At 43.4% G+C, this 26,463-nt stretch overlaps 1 non-coding gene across 1 annotated transcript; it reads right to left on the bottom strand.

The window, feature by feature from the left end:
- Window positions 1-1,548: 1,548 nt before the first annotated feature.
- Window positions 1,549-1,655, bottom strand: LOC112403889 (U6 spliceosomal RNA). Its single transcript, XR_003004002.1, has one exon. It is a non-coding gene; the product is annotated as a U6 spliceosomal RNA (small nuclear RNA).
- Window positions 1,656-26,463: the final 24,808 nt, after the last annotated feature.

The raw sequence follows: 26,463 nt of genomic DNA, 5'->3' as shown, positions 1-26,463 counted from the left end.
GGGTACTGTAACTTAGGGTCAGTGTCCGCCTCAGACTGAGGGCTCCCTGAGTGGACCCGAAGGTCTGGTGCTTGTTACATCTTGTTTTGGAGAATGAATGCAGAATGCAGTCACTGGATGTTGGTGTAGGATTAGAGAAAATGGCCTGGGAGGCTCCAGCGTGAACCCTCTTGGTGTGTCTACAGTTAGACCAGGTCCTCCGTTTCTCGGGGCGGCCCCCACCTCTTGGGATGAATAGTGGTTATCTGCAAGGGGCTGGGCGAGGAGTAGTTCTAATGGGAAGAGTGGCCCCAAGATGTTCAATGTGGGATGCTTCAAAATAGAATGTCAAGCGTCCGTAATTGTACTCCACACCAGTCAGCACTTTTGTAGGACACTCACCGAATGCAGTGCATTGTAGGAAACTGGGGGTCACTGCTCTTCCTGGGAAGGAGGGAGGAAGGGAGAGAGAGAGAGAGACAGAGACAGGGAGACACAGAGACAGAAGAGGAAGAACAGGGGTGAGGGGGGAGGAAAAAGATGGTTATACACACATACAATGAGCATCCTGTAATCTCTTCCTAACCCACACTCACTTCCCAGTATTTCAGTATCAAGTTTCGTTAACCAATAATGTTTTTCTTGTCACAAAAATACTATATGGTCATTATTGTAATGTACAGCATAAAGAATTTCATAATTTGTTGAACCATTCCCTTATTTGTTTAAAAATTTCATTGTTTATTTAATCATTGTCTATATGTTTATTCTCTTACTATTCATTTAATCATTCTTCATTTGTTGAATGTTTATGAACATTTTTTTTCTCCTTTAAGTAATGTTATTAAAATCCTTAAAATCGTTGCCAGTTTCATAAGTACAGTATGATACCTCATTGTTATTTTAATTTCAATTTACTTTATTTCTAGTAAAGTAGAATTTTTCTCTTTGTTTTTTTGCTTATTTATATGTATTTTTTCTCTTGAGATGATTAAGTACAGCTTTCATTAACTGAGGAACAGCGCCAGCACCAAATGTTTTATGGGATGTATTATTTCATTTAATCTTTATGTTAACCCCATTCATAGACCCTATGGTCTGTATGAGGCTTGGCGAGGTTGAGGACCCTTCCTGAGATGCACGGTTAGTAGGCGCTAGAGCCTGCTGCATTGCAGGGCATGTCCCATCATTTTTCTACTGGGGGCTGTCAACTTTCTCTTTAACTTACTGGAGCTGTTTGCATATTGAGTGTTTAATTGTCCGTGTACCTACGGCATAGTCTTTTTTTTTTTTTAATTGAAGTATAGCTGATTTACAATGTTGCGTTAGTTTCAGGTATACAGCAAAGTGATTCAGTTATACATATCTATACATATCTATCTAAATCTCTATATATCTATTCTTTTTTCAATTCTTTTCCCTTATAGGTTATTACAAAATATCGAGTACAGTTCTCTGTGCTATGCAGTAGGTCCTCGTTGTTTATCTATTTTATACATAGTAGTGTGTATATGTTAATCCCACGCTCCTAATTTATCCCTCTCCCCGCCCCCTGCTTTGGTAACCATAAAAAAAAGGGAACCCTTCATGAATATGTGTGTCCTCTTTGCGCAGGGGCCATGCTAATCTTCCCTGTATCGTTCCAATTTTAGTATATGCGCTGCCAAAGCGAGCACCGGCATAGTCTTTTAAACAGAGGGGTAATGTCCCAGTGTTCCCATCAAGGAAGGGGAAAGGCCACCCCCAAGAAACACACCGCTCTCCCCATTTTGCCTTTGTTCAGAGGGTCACCTCTTGGTGGCTCCGCTTTCAGGATTCTTCCTCTTGTCATCCTCTTACGTCTTCACCCTTTGCAAGGTGGGTAGAATGATGGCTGTTACTTGTCTCATTCATGTGAGAAAACCGAAGACTGCCCAGGGTAAGAGATTTGGCAGGGAAGCCAATGAAAAACAAACAAAACCTAAACTAGCACTAACAAAACCCAACCAAATCAAACCAAACTGAACAAAAAATACCTCAGTATAGTGAATCAGTTGGTTTGGATATGGGGTAGAGATGCCAGGTAAAATATAGAATGGCCCGATAAATGTGAATTTCAGATAAACTACCAATACTAAAATTACTAAAAATGGTAAAAAAAAAAATACTAAAAAAATTCTATGCACTGTTTGGGACACACTTACCCCCCAACATTATTGTCGTTAGAGATTTGTTAGGAGACTTTCAGTCTTTTTTCAAATATAATTTTATTGGGAGAACTAACATATGTAACAGATGAAAAGGACTGTTTAAATTTATTTTAGAAGTTCAAATGAACAATATTTAAAAATCAGTCAGTAAGAACCATAAAACTGTTGTGAATCTGAGTTTATGAGTTATCTTTGCAACTTATAGCAGCCTCAGCTCCAATTCATGTTAGATTATTTTTTAATACAGTGAATAAATTTTGCTTGCAAATGATGAAACATGGCTTACCTTGAGATTTAAGGATACCCATCAATTAAACAGCGATAAAGGAGAAAATTTATTCTGGGATGTGCTCAAAAACAAGCTGCAACCCTGGTTAATGCACTGGAGTGTCTCCACTGTGTTCTGGTTTGGAAGGCACATGGTTATGATAAAAGAAAACAATGTACAGTAAAAGATTAGTTTGAGTTAAATATTGGAAGACTCTCTGAGCACCCAGAAGAGCCCCAGGCTAGAGCAAAGCTTGGGGTATCCTGCCCCTGTCCACGGCTCTCTGGACAACAGAGTGTGTTGTGAGGTTGGGCTGACCAATGTCCAGTCCAGAATTGTTGGTCATCTTGGCACTAAGAGGCTCTTGTTGGAGCCTGAGCCCAAGGCTTGGTGTGAAAGCATCAGCACTGGCCCCACGTGTGGACCCGCATCCTTCCCCGGAGCCTGTAGGTGCTCCGTCATTGTTTGTTTTTCCCTTCAGAACAGTAATGGCTACCATTTATTGAGCAACTACTAATGCCAGGCCCTGTGTGGTAGCTTTACATCAATGGAAGCTTACTGTGATGGAGAAATTAAGTGTCCCTACACTGATCCCAGGCAGAGGAGTGAATGTGGCTGGAAGGAACACTCCAGATAGCCCGTTGGGGTGAGGTGAGGGGCAAGCCTGAGTGACCAGAGCTAATGGGCTTTCTGGGAGGGTAGGTCTGGCTAAGCCCAAGGCCTTGGTTTTGACGAGTGGGCTAGTCCAGTGCATGGCGGGACGCTGTCCCATGGCCTCCCTTCTCTGCCTAGCTGGGATGGCACTCAGGGCATAGTTGTTGAAGAATGAATGAATGGTGTAAAACATTAGCCTGCCAGAGCGCCTGTGCACGCAGTCCAGCCCTGATGGGGCATAAACAGAGCAGTAGTTTGAAGATTGATGTTAGAGGCCACCCCTTATGACTGTGAGCCTGGCGTGCAAACTTTCTGAAGTTCAGTTTCCTCTGAAGTTCAGTTTCCTCATGTAAAGAAATGGGGCAAACAAAGATAACAGTGATAATAGTCAACAGTTATAAAGGATACGTCCCCTATACCATCTGCCAGGCATGGTTCGAGAAGTGTTCTATTAACTCATTTAATCCCCACATTAACCCAACCTAGGAGACAGGTGACTTTACCACCCCAGTTTACTGGTGAGGAAACAGAGGTGCACAGGGGTTAGGACCCTTGCTCAGGCTCACACCTGGGCACTCTGGTATCCGAGTTCATGCTTTTAATTTTTATGTTCCCCTGCTCTGGGCAAAAGGTACCTTTGAGATGTCTTCCAGGCTCTTCTCCCCTTCTCTGAGGATTGGCCCCAACCCCCCCATGTCCTTGCAGCCACATTTATGTGATGTGATCTGTTCCCTGACTATAAATTGAACCAAAGTGGACATTAGACACAAGCTGGGCCTTCAGGTTCTAAGAATATGGAGCTGGGATGCTGAGAGATGGGTTGCTGTCCACTGTTTGCTTAAATGTGTGGAGTCTGGCGGTGGGGATGTCCCTGTTTGCCCACGTGGTAACCAAAGCAGAGAAAGGAGGGAGTGGGTATCTGTTTCTTACAAGAAAAGGGGCTCCAATGTGAAGATCACATTAAAAAATGTCTGAGGAAAATGTTTTATATACTCTTCTCTTGGGACAAAGTGTCATTTATAATGCTTTAAAAGTTAATAGGTATTAAGCCTTGGCATCCTTCATAATTTAAGTTTGCCCAAGATTAATCCTCTGTGCTCTGTTAACTTGCTAAAAGTTTCTTTATTTTAAGGAGAAGATATATGCCCCCGAGGCCATTTTGCCACATGGGTGGTGGATGTGGACACCAGTGAGACTCCCCAGTATAGCCCATCTCCCCAGCAGACTCTTAGTCACATGGTCTGAGTTCCATTAGTAATGTTCTGGCTGCAACAAAGAAGGAAGGGTAAACAGATGGGTGTGGGCCCTTTGTGGAGGACTGTTAATCTCCCCAGATTACCGCCCTTCGAATCTGGACTGCTTCCAGCGTTTTTTTGTATATTGGCTCCATTTAAAGTGATTAAAGGGGAGATCTGATTGGATAAGGTCATCCAAATTCCGTAAAGGCCACTTCCTCACGAATGAACGCTTGCAATCGATTTTTCAGATAAAATGATTAAATTGCTATTATTGTTGGATCATTTTTTATTAAGAAAACCTTTTAAAATATTAATTATTGGGCCCTCTGAAACACTTTCATCTTTCCCGACTTTGCTCTTGAGAAGAAAGCGTCTGCTTGTTTCCAACACCAGCCAAAGGGAAATGCAGGTTTCCCTTTTTACACCTGCAACCATTCTCCTTACCTCTAATATTTATGTGAATTTAACTTTAATTTTTCTTCCTTTCATCTTCTGAATTAGTTGTATAATGCACAGATCACTCCTTCACCGCTTCTTTCCTGTTTATTTGCCTTAAAAATAGATTCATTAACTAGATTTGGGTGCTCAAGCCATGCGACAACATCCATTTCAAAGGAAGATTTAATGGCATTTCATATTTTTCTACATTAAGGAAGATTAAAGTATATTACAATACCCTTTACTGTCCTATTTTCTTCATTTTAGAAGTGGTCAGTTTAAAAATTTTTTTCCCTCTCTTTCTTTCATCTGCAGTGTTCGATAAATTGTCCAGGCCTTTCAGATGACAGACCCAGCAAATTGAGTTCTATATTACAACTCAGACACATTGTTTAGCCCATCAGCAGTCAGATGAAGCACGCTTATTCACACAGGACATCAAAAGAACAAATATATGTGCGAAGTGGCTAAGAGAGCACTGAGACTCAGATACTTCATTTTCTTAATTGTCAGTGATTATTTGGCTAGTTTCAGGGTGGTCACTGTGCTGACGCTGAACCTATACTTACTTGCCTGATGTAATAGTGGTGTGAAATCTACATCCTTATCTGCATAGATCTAGATCTGGATTCATGACCACAAATTACACCATTTGCGGACAGGACACGGGCATCATCTTTTAATAGCCCCAGGGGCAGTCATACTAACATTTTAATAGTGGGCAGTAATATGAAATGCAAGATCCAGACTTACGCCTTTTTATTTCAGCCACCTCGTGATGGAGACTTTAAGGCATTCGCAGGCATGAACAAGGGAGATATTAAGATTTAAGCTTTTTTATTTCTATTTTTTGTAAGGTAGAGGAGGTCATAGCTGTCAGGTACCCCTTGGGCTGAAGTTTTATACAGGTATGCCACCCATCAGCTTGAATCATCGCAGGGAGCCTTCCCCCATCTCAGTAAATGCAGCATAACCTTGTAGGACACTACGTCTAAACAAGGTTTGGGGATGTTGGTAAGATGTGGGAGGAAAGAGCAGAAGACAGATTTTATGACAGTACGATCATGGGGTGTAGGTTTTAGGCAATAAGCGGGTAGCCTAGTTTTCTCAGAAGAAAAAAGAAAATAATGGAAAAGTGTAACATTCATTCGGTGGCCTCACAGGCATAAAAAACCCAATTCCAACTGTTATAGGTCCCTGCAGGAGTCTACAAAAGAACTAAGCTTTTTAAGTAAGAAAACTAGATTCTGGCCCACAGGGCCCTGTCACTGCTGCTTAATGGATGAAACTCTTTGGATATAAATATGCTGTTTACTCCTCAGCTTCAGCTTTCATAAAATATAACCTTTCTATGATTTACGACCCACAGAAAAACTGGAGGATGGATTTTTAGCTCTGAATTGGTTGGATGTCAACAAGAAAAATAATAGATAACATATCGAAGTGGCGGGGTGTTAATGCCACACAAAATGATGAAATTATTTTTGTTTAGGAAAGTTAAGTTTGTTCTTAAAGTTGTTGGTGGATGGCAGCTGTGAAAGGTGGGGCTGAGGAAAACCTATGAAATGTCTCTCATTTTTAAGTCCTTGTCCAGTGGCTTATAAGTTTGGGTGTAATGACTTCAGTTCATAATCAGTAATGTCTTGTTGAAAAGTTTGGGCTGGGCCTCCCTGGTGGCGCAGTGGTTGAGAGTCCGCCTGCTGATGCAGGGGACACGGGTTCGTGCCCCAGTCTGGAAGGATTCCACATGCCGCGGAGCGTCTGGGCCCATGAGCCATGGCCGCTGAGCCTGTGTGTCCGGAGCCTGTGCTCCGCGACGGGAGAGGCCACAGCAGTGAGAGGCCCGCGTACCGCAAGAAAAAAAAAAAGTTTGGGCTCACCACAGATCTTTCACAAATGGGAATGGCCGTTCTTTGCCTAAATCACTCGGGTTTTTCAAGTGCTAGATTTCCGTTATGTCTTCCAACTTCAAATATAGAGGCTGTGCCTGACCTTGCAGACAGATGACAGAACAGCCTTTTTTCACAAAGGTGATTGGAAAAAACGAAAAGTGAAAAACAATAAGCGAACAAACTAAGCCCCCAAATAAGCAAAAGCAAGCAAACAAACAAAAGCAAACCCCTCAAATTAACAGCACCCACAAGCTCTCCCCGCTACGCGCTCACAAGAGCCAGCCCTGTCCTTGGATGTTGGGTTGGAGAAAGATTGCATGCCAGTTTGTCATTCAGAGATCTGTATTCATTTTATAGCCTTCTGGTCTGGTTTGATGCTTGAAAGAGCCTTGTTCCAGATGAATTGGCAAAGAAGTTTGCATATACTATCACCAGCCAAAGGGATGAAGTTGTCAAAATTGAAAACGTTTATTTCTCTCTTGATTCTCTGAGCACTGAAGGAAGGGAATTCACACTGTTTTTCAAACCTGCCCTCAGCACATTAAAATCTCATGCACTAGAGGCTGGAAGACCAGACCTTTAGTCTTCCCACAACCTAGAAAGACCAAAGGTGTGAGGCCGAGCTAGGGAACTGTCCCACAGTGACCAGAATGGAAGGGGCCCTTCTTACCCACTGGTCTCTTGGTTTTCGATGGAAGCGTCCGTCGAGAGGAGCCCCAAACATATCCACTTCCTTGAGTGGCCAGCCATGCACAACCTCTGTCTCTTGGGAGAGATGTGTGGTCTCAGAAGGTAGAGCCATGATCTGTATTAGGTGTTGGGGAGTTACTAAGACAAATTTCCTCATATACTCAGTCTGTAGAGGTTGCTACTATAAGCCAGATGCAGTGCCAGGTGTTTGGACCTGCAATGGTGCTTTCACTCCTCATGGAGCTCACTTTCTGGAAGCAGTGACCTACAAGCCAACAGGCAATTACAGTCTAAGTCTTAGATCCTTAGGGGAGCACCTGGGAAGGGCCCTAAATGCACTTTGATAGGGATGGGGGTGGGTGTCAAGGAAGGCTTCCTGGTCAGAGAAGCAATGGATGTTTTGGGTAGCAGGGAAACCATTATGTGGAAACACTGGAGGTCAGAGACATTATGGAATAATAAAGGAGCAGAAGAAATTTAGGATGGCCACAGGACACAGCACACTTAGATTAGGTGGCAGGTCATAGTTCAGAATGGTGTTTCCCGATATTTCATGGGTGTGTGTTTGGGAGAACCCTTGAAAATTACGGATTGCTGGGCTCCACCCACAGCATGAGCTGCCCCCCACACCCCCTCACAGCCCAGCAGACATGGCCCCAAGCCTCAGGCCAGAGAACATTCAGAAGGTTCATCAGAGCACATGCCCCAAAGGCAGAACCTGGCAAGAATCCCCACTCAGTAGGTGAGGCAGGCCTGAGACTGGCCCCGATGACATCCAGGGAGCGTGGCAAACCTTGAGGGGCAGGGTTCCTGGTAGCCCTGTAACACCTCATGAGGTTCTCCCTCAACCCTAGGGGCCAGACTGAGCCCACAAGCAGCTTCCAGAGCAAACTAGGAGGTTCACTCTGCCCCCAGTACAAACAGCTTCCATTTATTCAGCACACATTGGGCCCTTCCCCAACCCTATGGTGTGGGAAGACCTTGCTTCACAGCTGGGGGTCCAAAACAAGGTCTCATTACTGTTCCTATTTTCCCCACGGCTCCTATACCAAGAATGCCCTTTCTGGCTTTCCAAGGACCTTCATCCCAGAAGCGCAGGAACCAGTCCTGTGACTGCCCCCTTCTTAGGTCTTATATCAAGTGTATGGACACACCCGTAGCTGCACGTGCTATCAGTAACACTGTCATCATCATCGTCATCACCATCCCTACGTGCACCGCTGCATGTGATCTCCCGAGCAGTCCCGGGGAGTATGTGGTGTGGGATTATTGTCTCCATCTTACAGACGCACAGACTGAGCTTCAGAGGTTATGGCTTGGCCAAGATCACACAAAAAGGGCGATCCCTTGCTCACGAGGAAGCACAGAGATGTCAGGAACAAGAGCTGGAAGGACTGTTTTGGGGACGGGGGCAGTGAGCTGGGGCTGGGACTCGGGTGTGGCTGGCTTTCTCTGCTGTGCAGATCTGCCTCGTGGAGAAGAACGTGTTAACTGTCAGAGCTGCTCCCGACGAGCTGGCTGCCTTTGGTTTGTCTGGTTTATCTGGGTCAAGGCCCCATCAGAGGGGGTGGACACAGGCAGCCAAGTTGAGGGGAGAGAGGTCTCTTTGTCACCTCCAGGGCCCAGTCTAGGAATTCTGGAAGGTCAAGCAAGACTGAGGCTGGGGAGGTGGCTGAGGCTGGACTGAGGGCTCCCCAAGAGGGGTCTCTTCCCTAGCATCCCAGCAACAATGCCCTTGGATTATCTCTGCCCAAGTCCTGGGGCAAAAAGCCTTCCAGACATTCTCAGAGCGGGGAGAGCCCAGCGTGGTCCTCCAGGGAGGTTCACAGGCCTGTCCTGGGGGTGCCTGTGAATGGGTGGTGGATGGATCTCCTTCACTGCCGGGGTCTTGGGACCTTGGGGTGCTGGGAGCCAAGAAGGGCATTCCTCAAGGGAATGAGAACCCCTTCCTGCCCTTGGGGGGAGGGTGGGAGGTGGGAGGGGTGCTGGGCATTTCACTCCCAGGTGAGAGGTCACGTAATGCAAACATCAGAGGAGCCTGTGAGGCACCAGCACCCCAAAACACTGTGCGCAGGGGCTGGAAGACCAAATAGGGACAGAGGGACAGGTGCCCTGAGTCAGAGGAGCAGGAGGCCCCTTTCAACTGGGGTGGGCAGGGGACAACTCAGCCGGAAGGCGTGGTGGGGGAAGGTGGGGGGCTGGGGTAATGGAAGAGACAGTGATGCAAATAACCAATGATGGCCAACGTCCAGCGACAGGGCCGTAGAGTCAGCGGGAGATTTGATGTCCCTAAATCTCACTCTCTTCCTCTAAAAATGGGGCTCCTAACGTGTCCCGTCAGATAGAGGTCACCATCGGCGTGGGGGCAGTTTTCTTCCTCGGCTGAACGAGGCTGGTGGTGTTTTACTCTTTGCCAGCCTACGTTTCTGAATGAGGCCCAAGGGTGCTTGATAAATATTTGTTAAACTCCTGAATAAGGGAGCAGGGGCTCGGGCAGCCTGTAGGATAGATGTGGTTATAAGGGATCAGGAAGCCCTGCAGGCCCGTCTAGACTTGAAGTGACAACTGGATTCAGTGAGCATCAGTCAAAGGGGAAGGAGGAGAGAGGGGCAGGAAGGACCGGCAGCTGGGAGTCCGGCGCCTGAGTTCTGTTCCCATCCCACCAGGGGTGACGTTGGTTCCCAAGCCAGTTTCCTTAACTAGAAAAAGAGGGGTTCGGCCAGATAGCCTTCAAAAGGCTCTTCCAATTCTGATGCTCTGAGAGTGTGTTTTGTATTGAACTACTATTGACTGACAGCCTGCTCCCTGCCAGCCCCTCTCACCCAGGCCACCATGCTGTGAGAAAGATGTGCCCATTCGACAGATGTGGGAACTGAGACCAGGGCGCAGATCCGGTTGTCTTCAAATCCAGTGCTGGGTCTTGCTCTATCATGGCAGGTGGTCATAAAACTCTGTCAAATTACAGATGGGAGCCTCAGGACAGACCATAGGACATGGTCCCACTGCTAATGGGGTACCAGTTTCCTGTTACCCATTTTCCTTGTGCTGAGAAATCTGTGCCATCATCCATATGAGATGCAGAGTGGAGAGCAACGCTGGGGACCTGTGAAGTGTCGGTCTTCTTGGGTCAGAGGAACATTGGGCCAGGCTATCATTTCTTTCTCCTGTTCACTCCGGGGTGTGGTTGGAGGAATAAGACGAAGCTGGAAGTCAGATAACTTGTCTCAAAATAAAAGTCTTCTTTCTCTTTTCCTCTTGGAGTTCTTTCATCTTGGAACACAGGGAGTTTTTTGAAGGTGGGAGCTCAGACTCCCATCTCATATGACTCCCTTGGTTGAACTTTGGGAAAATGCATCCTCATTGCTTTCCGACCTTCAGCTGTCCTCAGAATCCCAGGCCCAATTTCCAGGCTAGCCCTGACATATCTAGCAATACCCAAAAGGAACAATTGGTAGGAAAAAAAAAATCTTGGTGCTTTAATTAAAAATCCATGTTTGGCTTGTGTTCAGAGGCATATTTTTGCATCTGAAAATGTTTCTTTTCTCTTTGTAGTTGAGCTTTGCTTATAAATAGAGAGCTGGCTTGGAGTCACATTAATTTAATTTTATCTGTGATCCAGATCAGCCTAGAATGCTCTTAATTTGGATTTGACTGCCAGCCGAAAACAACATTCACTAATATCCACTTTTTAGCTAGGTAATCGTGTAATAATTAGGATGCATGTTGTACATAATCTTGATTTAAATAATCCTCGCTTACTTTTTTGTCTACATAGATAAAAAAGCTATTTTGTCAGTATTTTGGAAGTAGGAAATCATCTTGATTATTTTAATCAAAATCAGCATTTGTGAATTGTGGCATTCTTCTAGGAACAATTAATGTACAAGGCAGAGATTGGTCTCTCCGCCCTGCGTTGTAGATCTGTCACGAATGCATGAAGATAAAGCAGAAGTGAAAGTCTCAGGGCCCCAAACACGAAGGCCTTGGCCTCATCTCTAGATCTTGGTGGCCTGAGGGTTAGCTTTGGAGGAAGTTCTACGTGATCTCAAATCCCAGTCCTGTCACACTCAGGAGTTGGAGCCTCGGACAATACTTGAATGACTGCATCTCAGCTTCCTCATTTGTAGACAGGGAGACTGATACCTACGTGGGGATTAGTTACAGCCTATTGAACTCACCCGCAGCGTCATTTCTTTATGCTTTTCTCACCAAGAGGCAGCATCTCAGAGTGATCTAGAGCGGAGATCGGCAAGCTTCTCCTGTGAAGAGATGGACGGTAAATGTTTAGGCTCTGCGGGCCATGAGTTCTCTGTTGTAGCCACTCATCTCTGCCCTTGTAGCTCAAAAGCAGCGTAGATGATACATAGATGAATGGGCAAGGGTTTGGTCCACAGGCTGTAGTTTGCTAAGCTCTGATCTGGAGCAAAAGGCTTTGGAATCAGACAAACATAATTTGGAATCTGTCTGATACTCAACTATCGATGGTGACCTTGGAAAAAGTATGTAACTTCTCACTTTTCTGTATCTACCACGAGGCTGGACTGAGGATTAGATGAAGAGATGGAGGGAAGCCCTTAGCACAGAGCTGGGCACAGCTCAGTAGTGGTCGCTCATTTTCTCACCTGTGATTGCCTGTGTCCCTTTTCTTGAGCTTATCCATTTCTTTCATTTGCTCCAGTTAATAGAATGTGAAGTAGTGGAAGTTGCAGGGCCAGTGGCCTGGGCTCCAGGAACTTTTGGGGTGGACCGGGAGCTCTGGAACTGGAGAAGCTGGAGCTGGACATGTGGGATTCTGGGGCTGCTCCCAGGACCAACGCCCAGCTTGGCGGAGTCTATGGTCACTTGTAACAAGTGTCATTTTCAATCTATTGAGTGCCATGATTTTCACATTTTTTTTGTGCTTTTTGTTGGTTACTTTAAAACAGCCCCAAGTCTACTGCTGAAGTGCTGTGTAGTGTTCCTTAAGTGCAGGAAGGCTGTGATGTGCCTTACAGTGAAAATATGTGTGTAGATGTTTCATTCAGGCACGAGTTATAATGCTGTTGGCCATAAATTCAGTGTTAATGAGTAAACCATATATAGTAAATAATATGCCTTTAAACAGAAACACACATAAAAGAAGGTTGTGTATTTACGGATGTTTGAAAATGTGCCCAGAGGCTTGCAGAAAACTAACTCTGTATTCCCCACTGGGGCAGTGATTCAGTATATGCTAATTCAGTATTCACGGTGACCTCACGGAACATTGCCACAAATGAGTATCTAGTGTATTTAGTCATCATATACCTTAGCAAGAATGGTCCTGGTTGCATATTAAAAGTATGATGGTGTTTTGAGCATTGAATGAGAGGTGCAGAGGGTAGAGGGCAAGTGGCTATAAAGACATGGCCTCCAAGAAGCGGGAGTGAGACAGGGAGACTAGAGGGGCTGCTCTATACGTGAGAGGTGCTCTTTGATTGAATTGAGAGACAAACCTGAAATTTAAGTTTCTTATGTCACTTTGGAAACTCTTTCACCTTGAGTATGTAATTAAATGCCTGTCAAGAATCACCCTGAAGCACGTTACATAGAGTTGCCCATGTGAGAAGCAGTTTGGTTTCAAAACAACAGCTTGGAGCATCTACCTCTGTGGCTTCCAGTTTGGGACTTACATTTGAATGTTGTATTTTTAAAACCTGTCTGGTTAGGGTTGCCAGATAAAATGTAGAATGCCCGGTTACATTTGAATTTCTGCTCAACAACAAATCCTGGTTTTTAGTATAAGGATGTTCCATGTACTGCCTGCTGCATCTGGTGACTTAGTATGTTTGACCTCTCTGCTTGGGTTGGTGTCCCTCTGGCATCTCGTGGAACTCCTGCTTCAGTGGACAGAGGGATTTGGGGTTTCCCCAGCACTTCCCCCTGAGTACATTTCAATGTTACACATAAGACACCTATTAAGTCAGACCATTGCAAACAGACTAAAAGTCCAGCCTGCCAATTGTGGGTGATGCACGAACATTCAGAAAGAGGCCTCACTTCATTCTCATTCCCAAAAGGTGCTGTTTTTTTTTCCTGGCAGCACAGTGGGGAATGAGGCGCAGTTGACTGTGGATCTGGAAGCCTGTGGTCCATCTCAGCCGTGTCCCTGACATGCTGTGTGACCTTAGACAGGTCACTTCATCCTTCTGGGCCCTGGTTCTTTGGATCTGAAAGACAAGGCATTGAATGAGGTGGTCCCCAAGGCCCCTTCCAGCTCTAAAACTGAATGAAACATTGAAAAGTAGGCAGATATCATGATCTTAATTTAAAAACCTAGAGTTTTTCCATCTGGAGGGGGAACTTACTTGGGCGTGATTAAGGAAAAAATAGATGCATTATATTTGTTTCCTAAATGCTTCAAAACATGATTAACTATAAGGAAGAAAATCTGCAAACCCTTCAGGAAACATTATATTTTATAGTGTATTCTCTTTTCCATTGAGGGAAAATTCACAATCTGTTTAGGGTAGAGGAGTGCCTGAATCGTTACCGTGACTCTGCACCAAAGGCGAGGATATTCTCCTGCTGAAGAATGCCTGGGGACAGATGCTGCTGCCCACGGGCAGCCATGCAGATGGGTCCTGGTGTAGCAGGCTGTAAAGGCAGCCAAGGCTGAGGCGAGGGACACACACCGGGAGTGATTAGCACGGAGGTGGCGACAGCAAAGGCTTCCTTGTGCCTAGTGCTTACTTTGTACTGTTCTAGGCACTTCACACGTAAGACCTTCAGTTCCCACGAGAGCAAGCATCACACAACAATCCATAGCCTCTTCAGGAAGGGGAGCTGGACTGGAGAGCAGGGAAGGGTAGAATGGTTCATCTTCTAAGGCTGTAGACGAGAGACAAAATGATCATTATTCTTATTTTATTTAAAAAAATCTTTATTTATTTAGTTGGCTGCACCGGGTCTTAGTTGCAGCGTGCAGGATCATTGTCGCGGCATGTGGAATCTAGTTCCCTGAGCAGGGATCGAACCCGGGCTCCCTGCATTGGGACTGCAGAACCTTAGCCACTGGATCACCAGGGAAGTCCCCATTATTCTGATTTTAGAGAGGAGGAAACTGAGGCTCAGAATTATCCTGCTAGGACCTGCTAGGTCTCCTGAACACCAACGCCAAAGCTAGTGCTAGGACCCAAGATTCGGGCTCCAAAGTGCCCCCGGCTGTATCTTCAGCCTGGTCACAAATAGGGGAAAATTCAAATGGTCTTTCTGATGTTGATCCTTTTATTTCCAGGACCATTAGAAAGGAAGAGCTGTGAAGTCAAAAGTGTTGGCTTGATGACCAGCTCCAGGAGGTGAAAGCTTATTTGTGATTCACACATACATTGAATTTCTTGAATTAGACCTGGCGAACGCTTCCATGGAGTGGACTCTCTGATTTAAGGTAGAAAGCTGTGATTAAACCTAACAATCCTTGTGAACCACAACAGACATACAGTGTGCTAGTCAGTCTCTCCTGGGGTGCATACCTTGGGTCTTTAACTATAACGGGCACCACATTTGCATTTATTTGCATAAAGACTTGACGTTCTGAAACAGTGCATCACTTCAGGGTTGGATTGCCTCATTCCTGAGGACTCTGGTGGTGCAAATAAAGCCACCTCTTCCATTTTGAGGAGGTAATAAACCAAGACTAGACATCTGTATAAAGCAGCGTAGTGTCCAGAAATGTTCCCCTCACTCTGTACAATTATATACTCACCAGGAGAATTGACCTAAGGGTCCTTTATAAACATTTGTAATACTAAATAAGAACTAAAGATACTAAAAAAAATGGTTCTTTATTTAAAAAAACAAAACAAAACTAGAGAGTGTGGGACCAGGACGTTCTAAGTTCAGATCTTGCCTCGGAACCCTAGCCTCTCTTGAGGTAGAAAGCACCGTCGTCTTCCACCTCTAGGCAGGGCCTTTGCACAAGTGGCTCCCCCTGCCTGGGATGCTCTCACCACATCTGCTCTCAGGGCACATGAAGACATTCATGGGATGGGGAAGGGGTGAGCCTGGACTGAGCTGAGGGAGTCTCCTAGCTACATCACATTAGGCAGATTTCTCTCTTTCTCCTCAAGGGGAGCTGACCTGGGTGACCAGGGAAGGCAAGACTGATTTACTTCTAAAGCTGCTAGAGGCCGGGCTCAGGGGATGGATGATGGAGGAGGTGGGACTTCATCCAGAAAAATCCACAGGCCAAGAGGAGATGAGGTGCAGGTGCCCAGCGAGGGGAGGAGAAAGAGGTCCTTGGAAAATTAACCAAGGGGTACTGAATTCACAGACTTTACCCAGGGGGCGTTTTTGTCTGTGCAATTAATTGTGAGAGTGTAACTCCTCACTTTGAAATATGAGAATTAGGCTAGATTCCTCTATCAGGTATAAACCTCCCATAGAAGACCTGATTGCCACGTAATCTGAAAGCCCAAGGTGTAAAATTTGGTTTAATAAAAATGATCCAATGGATTCCAAAGAGATCATGCTGATATTGGGGGCTAGACCTGCTAAGTGCTTCACAGGGAGTATCTCCTTTAATTCTCACCACACCGCTGAAGACCTAGACACTTACACCCATTTTACAGGTGAGGAAATTAAGGCTCAGAGGCTCAAGTAACTTTCTCAAGGTCACACAGCTACGTAAGTAGTGAGGCCAGGTTTCAAACTCAAGTCTGTTTGGTTCCCAAACTCAAGCTCTTTATCACTGTAATAAACCACTTTAAGAAAGTTGAGAACAAAGGAGCTTGAGTTGAAAAAATATGTAGGGCTCTGCGTGAGGTGGAATCTGTAAAAATCACTATTATAAAATGCTTTTTTTTTTAACATCTTTATTGGAGTATAATTGCTTTACAATGGTGTGTTAGTTTCTGCTTTATAACAAAGTGGATCAACTATACATATACATATATCCCCATATGCCCTCCCTCTTTCGTCTCCCTCCCACCCTCCCTATCCCATCCCTCTAGGTGGTCATAAAGCACCGAGCTGATCTCCCTGTGCTATGCGGCTGCTTCCCACTAGCTATCTATATAAAATGCTTTTAAAAGTTAAGATTTTACATTTGACTTTTAATTTCAATTAAAAAAAAAAACCATATGTGAAAGGTGGGAAGGTTTCATGCATGGGAGCAGGTTCTCCAAATTCTTGTCTAGAGGCAGAGTAGACCCGGAGAAGATATCTCATCTCATCAGGGCTCCTCCTTCTATGGGGTAGTTAAACTGCAGGGGGCTTCAGGACCTTGGAAGTCATCTTGTCCTGTGGGTCCCAACATTTCCAGCTCAGGGATGCCCTTTGAACATCAGTTTTTCCTGGGATGATAGCTATCCTTTCATTTGGCCTCTAGACAAGGCTCCATGAATGCAGGGGTTCTCGAGCCCTACCAGCAGTAATTCTGCAGTTACCCCAACCCACTGGGAACCTCAGAAGTCCGGTCCTTCTGGGAGTCCAGAGGTGGGACTGACTCAGGGGAACAGGGTGCCATCCCTAAAGCCCCTCAAGAAAGTATGGGCAGGGTCTTCCTTGGTGGCGCAGTGGTTGAGAGTCCGCCTGCCGATGCGGGGGACGTGGGTTCGTGCCCCGGTCCGGGAAGATCCCACATGCCGCGGAGTGGCTGGGCCCGTGAGCCGTGGCCGCTGAGCCTGCGCATCCGGAGCCTGTGCTCCGCAACGGGAGAGGCCACAACAGTGAGAAAAAAAGTATGGGCAGAGCTGGCTCTTGGGCCCAGGCTCTTGACCCCTGGGTTTGTGGGCTTTTTGCAAGGTCACACAGACACTAACTAGCACGTGAGACAACCAGGAAGGAGCTTGCACGCCTGAGGTCCTACAGAGCTGGGAGCTCCTTCTAAGACAGCACAGTGTTACTTGTTTGCCTGGGAGTTGGAAGTGTCAAGAGCATTCTCCTATTGTTGACTCTTGAAAGCCTTGGGAGTGGTTATCAGAGGCTTCTAGGCGTTCCTTCCCCAGGGTTAATCTTCCATATTTTAGATGAGAGTGGAATGATGAGACACAGGAACATGTAGGAGGAAGGAAAGGGGATGGTGAAGGGTCTGGGAGCCCAGAAACACGTAAAACCAGAGAGCGTTCTGTGTGGGGAAGGCTTGGGCACAGTCGTTCTCTTCAAGTACACAAAGGGATACTGTTAATACTTAATGACCATTAAAAGGGCTGAACTGGGACCCCTTGTAGATCAGGTGAGCCTTGAGCTCCCTCCCACGTCTGAGGCTCTTTGACTTACTGTGCCCAATTTCCCCTTCTTCCCGTTAATTACTCTGATCTCCTTCTTCAGACTGTCTCCCTCCCACCCCATAGAGACCAGAATGGATCCTCATACTCTAATGTATAATTTAAAATAATAAAATAACCAGAGATACTATAATAACTGGCACAGAAGCTGCAAGACAGGACAATTCAACTCCTTCATTTTCCTAATAATGAATAAAATCACACCAGCAATTTCCCCTTGAATACATTTGTCAATCGAAGACCCAACACTTAGAGAGCTCCCCCCTAGAGCATCCTCGAGGTACTATCTATAAGTGAGAGGAAGCACGCTTCTCAGTATCGTTATAACTGCAGCAAATAGGCCGAGAGCTTGTTTAATTTTTTAAAAGAGGGTTCTCCAGCTTTTGGTTGGTCTAATGAACACTGGTCTGGGTCTACTTTGGCAGAATCCTTTGCACAATGACACTGCCCCCTGTCTATAATTTATGCTAATTGCCACTTGAACAAAAGCCACCTTGTATAGCTTCTCAGCTGCTCTGTAGTCTCAGAGTAGAACTGGCCAGCACGTCTAAAGCATTCTCATCATGAAAACTTCTCCTCCAGGACTGGCTGTACTTATCTACACTGCAGAAGCTGACAGCATATTTTCAAACTGGGTCTGAGTGTGTCCCAGAAAAAGAAGAATTTAAGCAGAGACCATGAGTTGGCAACTCAAATATTTGTACGCTGACGCCATCACCTTTTAACATTTCGGCAGAGTAAGAATAATTGGGACTTAATAAGTGAAGGATGTGAGAATTTCTGTTTTGAAATGACCTTATTTGCTTTAGGAATTGAAGGGATTACATTGGGGTTTGGAGTGTCCAGGGAGAGTCCAGATGAAATGAAGTTAGAGAGATGAGGCATGAATCTCTTTTATACCCTTGGGTTCTCAGCGATTTCATGAACGTTCTCTGACTGTCCAGGGCTCCCTAAGTGGGCTCAGACAACTATCCATGCACAAAGAACCTTCTGTGCTTGGGGTCTTGAAAACATGATGGCTTGGAATTGTAGGGTTGGAAAGGGACCTTAGAGGTCATTTCAGTTCAATCATTCAACTTAACTTCAGTATCCTCAGACTAAATTAGAGGTTGGTCACCTTTGAAGATCGATAAAAACTGTGAAAACTGTTCCCAGTTTTAGGTATTTCACAGACATGCAGAAATCTAGACATAAACTGCTTCAATTCCCCCCACCCCCTCAAGGAGCACACTTTAAAAAGATCTAGCCCAGTTACTTGTGGTTGATACAAGTACAGGGTCCTCATGGTGACGTAGCTGAGTCGGGGCACTGCTGTAGGCTTTGTATTTAACAAAGCAATAACCATAAAAAAACTTAGAGATTTTGAGATAGAACTGCCAATTTAAATTTTGTTGGGTAAAGATGTAAAAACAAGATCATCTACTATCACCAACGTTCCATAAAAGACATTTTAATACCAGAAGAAAAGCAGTAAGGGCATAATCTGGGCATAAAGGAGAATCCTTTAATTGAACAAATCTGATTTTATGAAAAACAGATGGTATTGTTCTATTTTTAAAAATTCACCAAAACTTTATCAAGCATTAGTCCTGGTGTTTGGCAACCCCAACTGTAAGGATTTGGACCTTTTTTCTTTCTTTGGCAAACAGTGTGGAAGCTACACAGAAAGACTTTTGTTCAAGGGGCAATTATAGGCAAGATGGAACAGGGCCGGGGCACCACGTGAAGTATTTAGCCAAAGCAGATTCAAATTCCCTCTACAGCATCTTCCCTTTCCATGGTGACTGGGCTACCTTTTCCTGAACTCAGGCAGTGAAGGGAAACTTACTACATCCAAGAGGGAGTTTTGGGCTGGCTGTAATTGTTTAAAAGTCCTTATGGTGAACTGAAACCCACCACCCACACTTTGTCCCTTGATCTACCCTCTAGGGCCATAGGAAACAAATTTAATTCCTTTCCTTCCTGACAGCCCTTCACAAGCCTGAAACAGCCAGCCTGTCCTTCCTCCTCACCCCCTTGCCCTTCACTGTGGAAACACTTCTAATCCTTTCATAATTTCAAGGCACCATCCTAGCGGTGGTGCCCTGGAATTCAGTCCAATTTGTCTTTAAATGTGGTGGGCAGAACTGAACTCTGGACCTTGGAGAGACTCAACTGTCTTAGAGGAAAGAGGAATTAATTATTGCCTTCCTTGTTCTGGATGTTATTTTCTGTTTTGTTTTAAAGTAAAACCAGTCTGATATTGAATTAGTATTTTTTTAACTCAGACTAAAATTGTAACTAAGACCCAGTAAACTTTCTATTTGTATGCAGACATTCAGTTGGGTCTCATTTTATAAATGTGCTAATTCCACCTTGTTTTCCCTACCCTGTTTCTGCCCTTACCACTCTCATTATACAAATTTATCTCTCATAAAGCCACGGTTATTCTCATTAAAAAAAAAAAGCAAAGATATTACAAAGAACAGACCAATACTACAGTTCAATAAATTTTGTGAATATAGATGCAAAAATCCTTACCAAATGTTAGTAAATTGAATTCAGCATTATATAAAAATGATAATACACTATAATCAAGTGGGATTTATACCAGGAATGTAAGATTAGTTTAACATTAAAAATCAATCAAATTTAAATCACGATTTACATTGAATAAGGTAGAAAAACCATATGATTATCTCAGTAGATGCAGGAAAAATATTTTATTTATGATTTTATTTATACAGCAGGTTCTTATTAGTTACCTATTGTATACATATTAGTGTAAACATGTCAATCCCAGTCTCCCAATTCATCCCACCACCACCACCACCCCGCTTTCCCCCCTTGGTATCCATACATTTGTTCTCTACATCTGTGTCTCTATTTCCGCCCTGCAAACAAGTTCATCGGTACCATTTTTCTAGATTCCACATATATGCGTTAATATACAATATTTGTTTTTCTCTTTCTGACTTAGACTTCACTCTGTATGACAGTCTTTAGGTCCATCCACCTCTCTACAAATGACTAAATCTCGTTCCTTTTTATAGCTGAGTAATATTCCATTGTATATATGTACCACATCTTCTTTATCCATTCGTCTGTCGATGGACATTTAGGTTGCTTCCATGACCTGGCTATTGTAAACAGTGCTGCAATGAACATGGGGTGCATGTGTCTTTTTGAATTATGGTTTTCTCTGGGTATATGCCCAGTAGTGGGATTGCTGGGTCATATGGTAACTCTATTTTTAGTTTTTTAAGGAACCTCCGTACTTTCTCCATAGTAGCTGTATCAATTTACATTCCCACCAACAGTGCAAGAGGGCTCCCTTTCCTCCACACCCTCTCCAGCATTTGTTGTTTGCAGATTTTCTGATGATGCCCATTCTAACTGGTGTGAGGTGATCCCTCATTGTAGTTTTGATTTGCATTTCTCTAATAATTAGTGATGTCGAGCAGCTTTTCATGTGCTTCTTGGCCATCTGTATGTCTTCTTTGGAGAAATGTCTATTTAGGTCTTCTGCCCATTTTTGGATTGGGTTGTTTGTTTTTTTAATGTTGAGCTGCATGAGCTGTTTATATATTTTGGAGATTAATCCTTTGTCTGTTGATTCATTTGCAAATATTTTCTCCCATTCTGAGGGTTGCCTTTTCATCTTGTTTATAGTTTCCTTTGCTGTGCAAAAGCTTTTAAGTTTCATTAGGTCCCATTTGGTCCCATTTGTTTATTTTTGTTTTTATTTCCATTACTCTAGGAGGTGGGTCAAAAAAGATCTTGCTGTGATTTATGTCAAAGAATGTTCTTCCTCTAAGAGTTTTATAGTGTCTGGTCTTACATTTAGGTCTCGAATCCATTTTGAGTTTATTTTTGTTTATGGTGTTAGAGAATGTCCTGATTTCATTCTTTTACATGTATCTGTCCAATTTTCCCAGGACCACTTATTGAAGAGACTGTCTTTTCTCCATTGTATATCCTTGCCTCCTTTGTTATAGATTAGTTGACCATAGGTGTGTAGGTTTATCTCTGGGCTTTCTATCCTGTTCCATTGATCTATATTTCTGTTTTTGTGCCAGTACCATATTATCTTGATTACTGTAGCTTTGTAGTCTAGTCTGAAGTCAGGGAGTCTGATTCTTCCCGCTTCATTTTTTTCCAAGATTGCTTTGGCTATTCGGGGTCTTTTGTGTCTCCATACAAATTTTAAGATTTTTTGTTGTAGTTCTGTAAAAAATGCCATTGGGTAGTTTGATAGGGATTGCATTGAATCTGTAGATTGCTTTGGGTAGTAGAGTCATTTTCACAATATTGATTCTTCCAATCCAAGAACATGGTATATCTCTCCATCTGTTGGTATCATCTTTTTTGTTGTTGTTGTTGGTATCATCTTTAATTTCTTTCATCAGTGTCTTACAGTTTTCTGAGTACAAATCTTTTACCTCCTTAGGTAGGTTTATTCCTAGGTATTTTATTCTTTTTGTTGCAATGGTGAATGGGATTGTTTCCTTAATTTCTCTTTCTGATCTTTCATTGTCAGTGTCTAGGAATGCAAGAGATTTCTGTGCATTAATTTTGTATCCTGCCACTTTACCAAATTCATTGATTAGCTCTAGTAGTTTTCTGGTGACATCTTTAGGATTCTCTATGTATAGTATCATGTCATCTGCAAACAGTGACAGTCTTACTTATCCTTTTCCAATTTGTATTCCTTTTATTTCTTTTTCTTCTCTGATTGCCATGGCTAGGACTTCCAAAACTACATTGAATAATAGTGGCGAGAGTGGACATCCTTGTCTTGTTCCTGATCTTAGAGGAAATGCTTTCAGTTTTTCACCATTGAGAATGATGTTTGCTGTGGATTTATCGTATATGGCCTTTATTATGTTGACGTAGCTTCCCTCTATGACCACTTTCTGGAGAGTGTTTATCATAAATGGGTGTTGAGTTTTGTCAAAAGCTTTTTCTGCGTCTATTGTGATGCTCATGTGGTTTTATTCTTCAATTTGTTAATATGGTGTATCACATTGATTGATTTGCGCATATTGAAGAGTCCTTGCATCCCTGGGATAAAGCCCACTTGATCATGGTGTATGATCCTTTCCATGTGTTGTTTGGATTCTGTTTGCTAGTATTTTGTTGAGGATTTTTGTATCTATTTTCATCAGTGATATTAGTCTGTAATTTTCTTTTTTTGTAGTATCTTTGTCTGGTTTTGGTATCAGGCTGATGGTGGCCTTGTAGAATGAGTTTGGGAGTGTTCCTTCCTCTGCAATTTTTTGGAAGAGTTTGAGAAGGATGGGTGTTAGCTTTTCTCTAAACGTTTGATAGAATTCACCTGTGAAGCCATCTGGCCCTGGACTTTTGTTTGTTGGAAGAGTTTTAATCACAGTTTCAATTTCTTTACTTGTGATTGGTCTGTTCATATTTTCTGTTTCTTCCTGGTTCAGTATTGGAAGCTTACACCTTTCTAAGAATTTGTCCATTTCTTCCAGGTTGTCCATTTTATTGGCATAGCGTTACTTATAGTAGTCTCTTATGATGCTTTGTATTTCTGTGCTGTCCATTGTAACTTCTCGTTTTTCATTTCTAATTTTATTGATTTGAGTCCTCTCCCTTCTTCTTGATGAATCTGGTTAAAGATTTATCAATATTGTTTATCTTCTCAAGGAACCAGCTTTTAGTTTTATTGATCTTTGCTATTGTTTTCTTTGTTACTATTTCACTTATTTCTGCTCTGAACTTTATGATTTCTTTCCTTCTACTAACTTTGGGTTTTGTTTGTTCTTCTTTCTCTAGTTCCTTTATTTTTTAATATTTTTAAACATCTTTATTGGAGTTTAATTGCTTTACAATGGTGTGTTAGTTTCTGCTTTATAGCAAAGTGAATCAGCTATACATATACATATATCCCCATATCTCCTCCCTCCTTCATCTTCTAGTTCCTTTACGTGTAAAGTTAGATTGTTTATTTGAGGTTTTTCTTGTTTCTTGAGGTAGGATTGTATTGCTATAAACTTCCCTCTTAGAACTGGTTTTGTTGCATCCCATAGGTTTTGGATCGTTGTGTTTTCATTGTCATTTGTCTCTAGGAATTTTGTGACTTCCTCTTTGAATTTTTCAGTGATGTCTTGGTTATTTAGTAGTGTATTGTTTAGCCTCCATGTGTTTGTGTTTTTTACATTTTTGCCCTGTAATTTATTTCTAGTCTCATAGTGTTGTGGTCAGAAAAGATGCTTGATATGATTTAAATTTTCTTAAATTTACCAAGGCTTGATTTGTGACCCAAGGTGTGATCTATCCTGGAGAATGTTCCATGTGCACTTGAGAAGGAAGTGTTATCTGCTGTTTTCAGATGGAATGCCCTATAAATATCAATTAAATCTATCTGGTCTGTTTTGTCATTTAAAGCTTGTGTTTCCTTATTAATTTTCTGTCTGGACGATCTGTCCATTGTTAGAAGTGAGGTGTTAAAGTCCCCCACTATTGTTGTGTTACTGTCGATTTCCTCTTTTATAGCTGTTAGCATTTGCCTTATGTATTGAGGTGCTCCTATGTCGTGTGCATATATATTTATAATTGTTATATCTTCTTCTTGGATTGATCCCTTGATCACTGTGTAGTGCCCTTCCTTGTCTCTTGCAACATTCTTTATTTTAAAGTCTATTTTGTCTGATATGAGTATTGCTACTCCAGCTTTCTTTTGATTTCCATTTGCATGGAATATCTTTTTCCATCCCCTCACTTTCAGTCTGTATGTGTCCCTAGGTCTGAAGAGGCTGTCTCGTAGACAGCATATATATGGGTCTTGTTTTTTGTATCCATTCAGTGAGACTCTGTCTTTTGGCTGGAGCATTTAATCCATTCACATTTAAGGTAATTATCAATATGTATGTTCCTATTACCATTTTCTTAATTGTTTTGGGTTTGTTTTTGTAGGTCCTTTTCTTCTCTAGTGTTTCCCACTCAGAGAAGTTCCTTTAGCATTTGTTGTAGAGCTGGTTTGGTGGTGCTGAATTCTCTTAGCTTTTGCTTGTCTGTAAAGCTTTTGATTTCTCCATCAAATCTGAGTCAGATCCTTGCCGGGTAGAGTAATCTTGGTTGTAGGTTCTTCCCTTTCATCACTTTAAATATATCGCACCACTCCCTTCTGGCTTGTAGAGTTTCTGCTGAGAAATCAGCTATTAAGCTCATGTGAGTTCCCTTGTATGTTATTTGTTTTTCCCTTGTTGCTTTCAATAATTGTTCTTTGTCTTTAATTTTTGTCAATTTGATTGCTATGTGTCTTGGCGTGTTTCTCCTTGGGTTTATCATGCCTGGGACTCTGTGCTTCCTGGACTCGGGTGACTCTTTCCTTTCCCATGTTAAGGAAGTTTTCGACTATAATATCTTCAAATATTTTCTAGGGTCCTTTCTCTCTCACTTCTCATTCTGGGACCCCTATAATGTGAATGTTGGTGCATTTAATGTTGTCTCAGAGGTCTCTTAGGCTGTCTTCATTTCTTTTCATTCTTTTTTCTTTATTCTGTTCTTCAGCAGTGAATTCCACCATTCTGTCTTCCAGGTCACTTATCCGTTCTTCTGCCTCAGTTATTCTGCTATTAATTCCTTCTAGTGTATTTTTCATTTCAGGTATTGTACTGTTCATCTCTGTTTGTTTGTTCTTGAATTCTTCTAGGTTTTTGTTAAACATTTCTTGCATCTTCTCGATCTTTGCCTCCATTCTTTTTCTGAGGTCCTGGATCATCTTCACTATCATTATTCTGAATTCTTTTTCTGGAAGGTTGCCTATCTCCACTTCATTTAGTTGTTTTTCTGGGGTTTTATCTTGTTCCTTCATCTGGTACATAGCCCTCTGCCTTTTCATCTTGTCTATCTTTCTGTGAATGTGGTTTTTGTTTCACAGTCTACAAGATTGTAGTTCTTCTTGCTTCTGCTGTCTGCCCTCTGGTGGATGAGGCTGTCTGAGAGGCTTGTGCAAGTTTCCTGATGGTAGGGACTTGTGGTGAGTAGAGCGGGCTGTTGCTCTGGTGGGCAGAGCTCAGTAAAAGTTTAATCTGCTTGTCTGCTGATGGGCGGTGCTGAGTTCCCTCCCTGTTGGTTGTTTGGCCGGAGGTGACCCAACACTGGAGCCTACCCAGGCTCTTTGGTGGGGCTAACGGCAGACTCTGGGAGGGCTCACGCCAAGGAGTACTTCCCAGAACTTCTGCCTCCAGTGTCCTTGTCCCAATGGTGAGCCACAGCCATCCCCCACCTCTGCAGGACACCCTCCAACACTAGCAGGTAGGTCTGGTTCAGTCTCCTGTGGGGTCACTGCTCCTTCCCCTGGGTCCTGCTGCACACACAACTTTGTGTGTGCCGTTGAAGAGTGGAGTCTCTGTTTCCCCTAGTCCTGTCAAAGTCCTGCAATCAAATCCTGCTAGCCTTCAAATTCTGATTCTCTGGGAATTCCTCCTCTCATTCCCGGACCCCCAGGTTGTGAAGCCTGACATGGGGCTCAGTACCTTCACTCCAGTGGGTGGACTTCTCTGGTATAGTTGTTCTCCAGTCTGTGAGTCACCCACCCAGTGGTTATGGGATTTAATTTTATTGTGATTGCGCCCCTCCTACCATCTCACTGTGGCTTCCCCTTTGTCTTTGGATGTGGGCATCTTTTTTGGTGAGTTCCAGTGTCTTCCTGTCGATGATTGTTCAGCAGTTAGTTGTGATTCTGGTGGTCTCACAAGAGAGAGTGAGCACACGTCCTTCTACTCCACCATCAGCTTTACTTGACCTCTCTGTGCCTTAGTAAACTGGGAGACATGATAACACCAGCCGGATAATATTGCGTCCTGTAGATCAGAAACTGAGCATGGTGTCGGTGTGATTCTCTGCTTACAGTATTACCAGGCT

Source organism: Neophocaena asiaeorientalis, unplaced genomic scaffold (assembly GCF_003031525.2).
Source record: "Neophocaena asiaeorientalis asiaeorientalis breed wild unplaced genomic scaffold, Neophocaena_asiaeorientalis_V1.1 scaffold108, whole genome shotgun sequence".
Lineage (NCBI taxonomy): Eukaryota > Metazoa > Chordata > Mammalia > Artiodactyla > Phocoenidae > Neophocaena > Neophocaena asiaeorientalis.
This window is presented reverse-complemented; position numbering and strand designations above follow the sequence as displayed.